General features: G+C 33.8%; 1 long non-coding RNA gene and 1 pseudogene across 1 annotated transcript; one reads left to right on the forward strand and one right to left on the reverse strand.

Annotated features, from left to right (window-relative positions):
• Positions 1-586: 586 nt before the first annotated feature.
• Positions 587-1,167, reverse strand: LOC148176357 (uncharacterized). The gene is made up of 3 exons (XR_015770048.1): positions 1,111-1,167; positions 817-1,064; positions 587-749 (listed from the first exon to the last, which is right to left on the reverse strand). It is a non-coding gene; the product is annotated as an uncharacterized LOC148176357 (long non-coding RNA).
• Positions 1,168-7,051: 5,884 nt separating this feature from the next.
• LOC148176358 (uncharacterized) lies at positions 7,052-9,144 on the forward strand (annotated as a pseudogene).
• Positions 9,145-9,491: the final 347 nt, after the last annotated feature.

A 9,491-nucleotide genomic window follows, 5' to 3' on the forward strand; every position in this document is an offset into this window, starting at 1 on the left:
TATACCGTTTAAAACTAGTACATTTTCCGGAGAATTTTACAAAAAATGAGAAGAATGTCAACATTTTAAGAGGAGAAACAACGATCACTCTTCGTTCACATTTAACATTTAACTTGTTAGTTTTAAGTTTCGTTGGTTAAATATATTATTCATTTTACTATTCAAGATATTTTTCTACTCCTGTTATACAAGGTGTTTATAAATGTTTCTAGCATCAAGGGTGGCTCTGGAATTTCTGTCATGCACTATTTTGCCGCTTTGTTTTTATAGTGAATTTTACTATTTCGAAAATTATATATTATGTCACTTACATCAACGACGTTTCAGTGTCCGTTTTGTGTCCAAGTTTATGAATTTCAGATTTCAAACCACAACTAAAACTGTTTTTTTTTTAAACTTACTTTGCTTCATGATTGAGGTTAACTAAAAATGTCAGTTGAAAAATGTAAACCCACATTTGTAATCAGCGGCAAATTTATTTGACATTTCATAGCCGCCCTTGATGCTAGAAACATTTATAAACACCTTGTAGTAATCTATAAATTACAAACGATTGTCCTTCTAAGTAAATCCATGGTTACACACACTGCAATGTAATGACCAGTGGGTAATATTGTAGCGTTTCAAAATTTGCCGGTGAAGAAGGGCATAATTAATAATGAAATACTTTAGGGACTTCTTCAGATGCTTGGGTTCATAACATCACGGCGTTAACATCGAAGCCAGAGTAGAGCTATCATCTCAAAAAACTGAAACGTTAGTTTTGTCAGTATGAGATGAATTTTTGTTTAATTACCGTCATTCCGTTTATCTAACCTTGTATCCGTGTTAGGAACTATTTTTCTATTGTGGCCGCCTTGAGGCAGCGGATCAACCACGTGTTACCGCCTCAGAGTTTCAGCTAGTGGAAGTGCTACAACTTTCCACCCGAACTTCACGTTGGGTTCGGTAATCCCGTTTCAACTTTCCTATCTTCTCTTATCTCTTCACAACGTTTATGTTTCGGTCCCATTCGAGTACAATGGTCCGAACTTCTTCTTCTTCTTTTCCTTTTCTATCTCCATCTAAAACTTCATAATTTAATTATCTCCCGTTAGCGCATTTATTTACCATCTCTCAATATCGGTCCAGTCGCACTTTACAAGATCTAACCTCAAATCTAAACAAGGTACCGGCCTGTCACCTGTCAGGTCATAGGTTAGCGTATCTTGGTAATTTCTTCGATGAGTGTTGGCGACAAGCGTCGTGAGTGCGCATAACCGATTGTGACTTCCGGTGAATTCAAAATATGACACTTTTTCACTACGGGTTTAAGCGATTTACTTTACCGCCTTATAATATCGAGTACCGCGAGAGACTTCCGTGATGAGGAAGACATCATGGTGACTTTCGATATCGTTCCACGAGGTGCGGAGAGTGATCCTCATTTCTATCGTCGATCCGCCAGTGGATGTCGTTATAATCGTAGCGTATCGAATAGAAGTTTCTCTAGATTAGAGGTAATTATTGAATTTTCCGCAATACCCGTGTTAATTTTAAATTCCCGTTAGAAACTTCTTTGGGAGAGTCCCACTATACCGCTTGAAATTTCATTGAGCGCCATGAGGACATAGGATTATCGTCCAACTTTTCGGGCGTCCCGATCCCTTTTTGCGGATGCCGTCGTCCTCGGCTCATTGCCAGCGATCCAGACAACACCAAAGATAAGTGGTACCCCTTAGTTTCGCGTTCAAGAACCTCAAGTCGAGTTAAGTTGCACCGACGCCTCTTGAGATTTAATTGCCTGTACTTGTATTTCCTATCGACTTAGAAGGGCGAGTTGGTAGGCAGTTTCAATGCCCTTACCGACATGTGAGTGAGCGACACATGCCGTAGCGTTAAGCTCGTGTCGTTTGTGTTTTTTCTTTTTATTTTCATTTTGTAAAAGAAACAGATCTGAATCTTTAGTTATTAGATAAATTGTTCGATCAGGACCTGCTTCACAGATGTCCTGACTTTGCAATTTCACAACACATTTAACTTTGTAATAGTCAGAATTTAACTAACTATGTAGAGTTCATTAATAGACAATTTTTGTATTAGTAATTTTCATTTTATTCAGTCTTATTTCAGTGACCTTCTGCGGGGGTTGCTGATAGTGTTAAACCGCAGTGGCGCCCATTATCTTTTATCGGCCTGTTTTGGAAATTTATAAGAGTCCTTACTTCGACCTGAATGCTCTCCGGCGAAAAGCTGCCGTTTGCTTTTGTGTTTGCACGGTTCTGAATAAGAAGTTGCTACAAAATGTCAGTTGAAAAATCTAAATACACATCTATATTGAGCGGCAAATTTCTTTGACATTTCATAGCCTCTCTTGATGGAAGAAACATTTATAAACACCTTGTAGAAATTTACTTAACAATTTTTAATCGCTTGACGAGTAACTGAGGTCATCATCCTCTGATGTTTCCTCTTCCAAGCTCATAAGACCTGATTTAGGAATAGGTGAAATTACCAATAAATTTAGAACCTCTTGCGGTAATATTACGCTTTTTTTCTCTGGAGATTGTCTTTTTGCCGAAATTAGGGGATCTGAAGTGACCAAAAGCATATGTAAGAGATCCTCATTGGTGCTGATTCTAAAAAAATTTTGTGTGTGATGTTCCCTAAATCTCCTGCAATTTTTGCTGCGTGCTTCCTGTGCTTCTTCACTAAGCTAATCAATTGGCAAAAGAGCAGAGTCTACAATTTGGGCTCCATGAATTAGTAATTTGTGAACACTGGCTGGCATGTAGTACCACTTGGCTGTATTGATAGCATACTTGTCAAAAGCAGCTACATTAATTTTGCAGCCACTTGAAAATGTTCGTGAAATTACGCTAAATCTTATGATCACTCCTTCATCAATGCCCGTAAAATTGGCCACTAAAGATCGTTTGGCATAAAATCTACGAGCTGTGTTGCCATCATTCGTGGTTCCCGAACCCTTATATAAAGCCAGAACTTCTTCGCTAGTCATTTTAACCAGTTCTTCCGTTTTAAAAGTTTTTGTAGTTCTTCTGGGAGATGCATTTATCTGCTTGACAATTGATGCAGCATCTCTTTTACCTTTTCCGCGTAAACTCATTTGTGTTGCAAATATAAGTTCCTCTGGACTTGATTGTTTTATCATGATGTTATTCCTTCGTTTTTTTGTTCTATCGCTCGCTTCCAGAAATGATTTTCTCGGACGACCTGCGCACAGTGGGCAACTTGCATGCTTCTGATTGAACGAAAATCATAGCGCCTAAACGGCTTGACATATTTAGTTGAAATTTTCAGGATTTATATAATTTAAGCTGCTTTATTTTATTATGTAAAAAAAATTTTTTTTCAGGATTAGAACAAAAATATAGAAAATTGCCAATTAATATGTTAAGATAAACGCAATTTTTAAATATTTTTTTATTTGTGACCAAAACATTCTTTAAAAACAATATAAAGATATTTATATATACAGGGTGTCCCAGAACTCGCGCAGGACCCGTTAACAGCGGATGCAAATGTTAAATTTGAAACGAACTGCACAAGAAAAAGTGTAAAATAATGTTTAGTATTCAAATAAAAACGGTTTTACTTCAACCAATCAAATCTCTTTCTCGAAAGGTATTTTCAAAAAATTAGTGCGTTTCCTTAGAAACATTTATGCGAATTGTTGAAAAAAAATATCCATAAATTGTTTGATCAACTTTGGTGTGTTCTGTCACAATGACATTTCACCTAAGAGCAACTAAACTTAACTAAACCAAAAGAAAGGAATCGAAATTAAATTAAATTAACTAAACTAACTAAATGAAGTGTTCGAAGTGACCACCACCAACTTCAATACAAAGCCTTGTCTTCCTAATAAATTGTTCCTGGCATTTGCCAACATTTGTTGTGTTACTTCAGCCATCGCCTGTTGACTCCTGTGTCGCAAAATATCAACATTTTTACTGGCACACGGTAAACACAGTTTTTAACGTGAACCCACAAAAAAAAATCTAAAGGTGTGAGGTCTGGGGATCTGGCGGGCCAAGATATTGGACCTCCGCGCCCTACCCACCGATTTGGATGTTGCTCATTTAAAAATTTTCTAACATTAAGAACAGAATGGATAGGTGCTCCATCATGCTGATACCAGTGATAATTAATATTCCTTCTATGTATTCTTCCGGCAGTTTTGATATTGCTAAGCAACAAGTAAAGTGTAGTGCAGGTACAATTAGTTGAAAGTTTGTGATTGGCCAACTTTAAATTGCTCTAATTTAAAATCTAATGACTTAAAAAAATTTTTTTTTGCAAATTCTTATACTCAACTATACAGAATCTGTGGTTAACGGGTCTTGCGTGAGTTCTGGGACAGTTCTGGTAAAATTGCCGGTTTGATTATGGCTGCACCATGTATTAAAATTTTTGTGCACGGATGGCGGCATGTCATACCATTCATATCAAGAAACTTTTGAGCCGTCTCTAAACAATATACATCAAATTTCTCAACATTAATTATTCGACCACTATTTAGTACTCGAACTATAGTGGCAAATCTTCTCACGAGATCTTCGTCCTATCCTGTAAGTAATGTTTAAATTTAATCCTTCATCTTAATCACATGTTAAGTCTGAATATTACCAGTTATTTCTGCAGATTTTGCAGGTTCTGCAAAAAATCGACGAGCCGTATTTCCGGTATTGGTAGTCCCTGGTCCAGCAACTGGAATATCCACCAACAGACCCATTTCATTATAAAACGATTTTGGATCTCTCGCTTCCTTTCATCAACTTTTTCCTTTGCATCTTTACTAATCTGTATATATATAATTATGTTTCACGACACGAGAAACTTTATAAAAAAATAACTTTATTTAAAAAATTACAGCGTGAGCTCTCTAGAGCTAAATCTAATAAGAACTGAGTTTAATTACATTGGGCGTTACATTTTTATAGACAAATTTATAATGGTGGTTATTGTAAGAAAAATTATTACAATTGGGCCTTTTACATTAAATGGGAGGTTTGTTCTAATTGAATGAATAATAGTGAATAATCTATTGATAAGAGGAGTTATCGTGGTGTGGGTCGACCACCCTGGAAGCTACATCCGGATATAATTCCTCCCCCCTTAGTTCAGAGCGTCCTCACGTTTCGTAATTCTTGGACAATCTTGCAACTGGATGATGTCTGTTTCTTGTTCTTCCGTTGTCTTGAAGAGAGTTCTCAGGATCAGTAAAATGCGTTGTCGGAAAACGTAGCTTACTATCGCCAAGATGATCAAGACTGTTAGGAGAATTGCAGTTGTTGACAGGTGTAGTAGGTGTACCATAGGGTGAAGTTCTATAGGCGAATTTAAGTTTGTTGCCTCTTCTTTTAGTTTTGTAAAGTCTTCTAGATGCTTTTGTTCAAGATGAATTTGTTTCGTTTCTTGAAGGTTGTTATTTGGAATCTCTGGTGTTTCATAGTTGTAACTACTGTACGTATTGGAGAAGGTGAGATGATCTATGGTGATTTTGCAACGGTCGTTTTCAGAGAATAGTAGAGCGTTTTCGATGATGTTTTCTTGATTTATCTTGTTTTTGCATACTTCTAAAACTTTTAGGGGTTTCTTTGTAGATACCAGAATCTTGTTGTTGTCAAGTTGTTTGATGATTCTGTAGTCGTTCGTGGCAAGGGCGAAAGTGCAATTTGAAATATCGCCGTTGATGGAACATTTGTTGGTTTCTGGAGGATTTATGCAGATGATTATCTCTTCTATTTTTGTACATTGTTCGTTGATCCAAAGTTCTCCTTTTTCACCAAATAGACGGTATTTTCGAGGCGGTAAAAGGATTTTGTGATGGCTATTGGGTATGGGATAAATTCTTTGGTAACTGAAAAGATTTGGATTTAGGATTGGGATGTACAATACACATGTTATAATTTTGTTAACTGATAAAATTTGGTATTTTGAAAATTCAACCATTTTGAATAGATGTGTTGAGTCCAATTCAATTAACTCGTCAGTTTTATAAATTAATTTTAAGTGGTGTATTATTTGAAACAATTTATCGGAAAAAATTATTTCTAAATTTGGTGTTCCAATAAGGGCAAATGTGATAGTTCTTTGAACATTTTGTATGGCAAATAGTAGCTTCTTGGCTAATTGAATGTTGTATTGTACTTGTATCTGATATTCTAATTTATTATTAACTTGTTCTATAGAATGAAGTGAAACATTGAGAATATAACATTGTTGAATAGTAGAGATATCTTTAGCGTATCTTTCTGTAATGTGATTTGCAAATGATGTGTATTTGTCAATTTGTTTAACAATTTTTGCTTGGTTTTGGAAAAGATTGTCTAAGTTTGCGTTAATTTCTTTCATATCATTCTGATCTAGATTTCCGGTGATGAAGCGTATTGTCGAGCCTAAGCCATCAAACAAGGAACGTTTAGTCCCCTATGATTAAATTTTTGTAATGCATGATCGATTTGTAAACATACGTCATGCAAAATTTTTGCTAAGGGTCTCAGTTCTTTAGGGCTTCTTAATTCTAATATACACCCAAGTAACAATTTTGTTCAGTTAAAAGACCAAATTAGTTTATAAGGTCTTTATTAAAGTTTTCGTAATGAAATAACTCGTATTTTTTTATAAATATTCTTTATTAACATTCTTACAACTTTTTTTCAGTGCAATTTTTTTAAAATTTTATAAATTGTTATAAAAACAGTTATAAGAAATTATAATAAAAGTGCACTATAAATCGTGTTCTTAAAACGTTTCTTATAAATACAGTTTATAATTAATATCTCCAAAACATTTTCTATAAAGTTGTTATATAAAAGTCATGTTATTGAACTAGACAACTACAATAAAACGTTTTTTTTGTAGATATTTTCTGCAGTTTATTGCATCGCCATTTTTAATAATTGACACACAAACTATGTTGTAAGTTTATGTTCATTGAAGTATTCATAAATATCTCTGGATATATTCAAGTATGCAAAATTTCATGTGGAACAAAGTGAAACGTAGTGGTGCATTCCGCAAAAAAGTGAACATCTCGTTTAACCAAATGATTACCGAAAGTAAACTTTATTCGTCTAACTCATCTGCAAAGAGGTTACAAGAAAGTTCATCTAAAGCAATCGATGTTAATAGTGAACCAAATGTTATTTTGCCCAGTACCTCTGCCAGTGCTTCGATTTCAGAAAATGTTGTTGAATCCCATGTTGAGGAACATAACTTATTTACAACTGAACAGACCTATTTGAATAATGATTTATCCGAAAATGAGGTCCGTGTGAATTGGCTAATTGAAAGTGAACCTGATTTTAATGACATTGAAGAAATACGATATGATATCGAAAAAAATGAAGAAGTTAGACGCAAAATCATAGAATGGAGTCTATCTTTCAATATTCGACACTCTGCACTGAAACAACTTTTAAGAATTTGGAATAGGAGACTACCAAATATTTTTCCTGAAGATCCTAGAACATTACTTAAAACTAGCCAAGCTATATTTTTGATAAAGATGGGTAATGGTCAATATTGGCATAACAATGAGATTCAAGCCTGTTTTAAGAAAGCTTTAGAGCATGTACATTTTTCTAGTGATGTAATTTTTTTGAACGTAAACATGGACGGTTTACCTATAGCTAAAAGTTCAAAAGCAGAATTTTGGCCTATATTGTGTAATTTTTATAAATTACCAGAGATTAAACCTTTTGTTTTTGGCATTTATTGTGGGCATGGAAAACCACCTAGTGTTGAAGAATTTTTACAGCCTATCGTTAACGAAATTAAAACACTAATAGAAGAAGGATTAATTATTAAGTGCGGTAACACTTTCAAAAAGATAAACGTAAAAAGGAGCTTCATCTGCGACTCACCGGCAAGGACCTTTATTAAAGGTGATTATATTGTATTTTTCATAGATCGATTATTCTATAATTTTGCATTTTATTGATTTGACAGGTGTATCTAATTTCAATGGGAAACACGGTTGCCTGAAATGCACGACAGTGGGAGAATATTCTCATATATCACATACAGTTTATTTTGCAAGAACAGACGTTTCTAAACGAAATGATGTTATATTTAGAGCCAAAAATTACGGTTCACATCATAAATGCGATTCCCCTTTACTTCAACTTCCCATCGATATGATTGAAGACTTTCCAGTAGGTGACTCACTGCATTTAATCGATCTTGGCATTATGAAGAAATGTCTCACAGGTTGGGTTCATGGAAAGTTTGGAAATTCTCCGGTAAAATGGTCTGGAAGGGATATTACATTAGTTTCAAATTTTCTGTTAATTTGCCGAATGCCTTGTGAGATACATAGGGCAATTCGAGGACTAGATGTTCTTGCTTTTTGGAAGGGAACAGAGTATAGAACATTTCTTCATTATTTAAGTTTAATTATTTTAAAAGATGTACTTCTCTCGGATGTGTATCAACATTTTCTCCTATTTTTTTGTGCCACAACCATATGCTCTTCCAATATGCATCACCGGTTTCTTGATTTGGCTCAAAATTTGTTAAATGCGTATGTAGAACATTACAGAGACTTCTATGGAGAAGATTATATGAGTAGTAACGTTCATAATTTATCCCATTTAGTCGATGAAGTGAAAAGGTTTGGAATTCTCTCCTCATTTAATGCTTATCCATTTGAAAATAAATTATTTGAAATAAAAAATCTGTTAAGAACAGGAAAAAATTCACTTTCGCAAGTAGCAAAGAGAATATCAGAAAAAATGGTGTTTGAAAATCAGTTTAATACTTACACAAAAATGTCTACTCAGAATTTTTTCCCCACTTTATCGAAAATCAATTCATCTGGTCATTTTTTGAAAATAGCTTTCAATAAATTTAGTCTCACTTGTGAAGAACCCAATTGTTGGTTTTCGACTAAAAATAACGAAATTGTTAAAATGCATTATGCAATAAATGAAAAAGGTTTTTCTACATACATTATTGGCAACTATATTAAAAACGTACACAATGTTTTTGAATATCCAATAATGCCAAAATATTTATACATTTATAAATCGAACTGCGACGAATATATCTCTAAAGCCATTTCGGTTGAAACTAGTGGTAGTAAAGTATAAAAATGAGTTTACATTTATTCCACTTTTGCATACTTTGCCTAATTAAAATTTTAAATCAAAATACGATAGCATCCTTTACGTTTTACTTTCTTCATTGTGAACTTTACAATTTACTAGTTTTGTTTTCCATTCGATAAATATTTGTTATAATCGTTTTACCTCTTATTGTGAAATAGCTTGTTTATCTAAATACATTTATATTTGTATATGTATGTACCATATCCTTTATTTTCACCTTTCAATATAGTTATTAATAAAACAAAATTGGATGACTTGTAGGACAAATAAAACATTTAAATTTAAAACTTTTTATTCTGAAACATACATAGATAACTTTAATTCATAAATGCAAACACAAATACTTATTTTAAACAAATATAAAAATATAAATAA

The sequence above is a fragment of the Gnatocerus cornutus genome, chromosome 4, assembly GCF_029298725.1.
Source record: "Gnatocerus cornutus isolate USDA-ARS CGAHR chromosome 4, icGnaCorn1.1, whole genome shotgun sequence".
NCBI lineage: Eukaryota > Metazoa > Arthropoda > Insecta > Coleoptera > Tenebrionidae > Gnatocerus > Gnatocerus cornutus.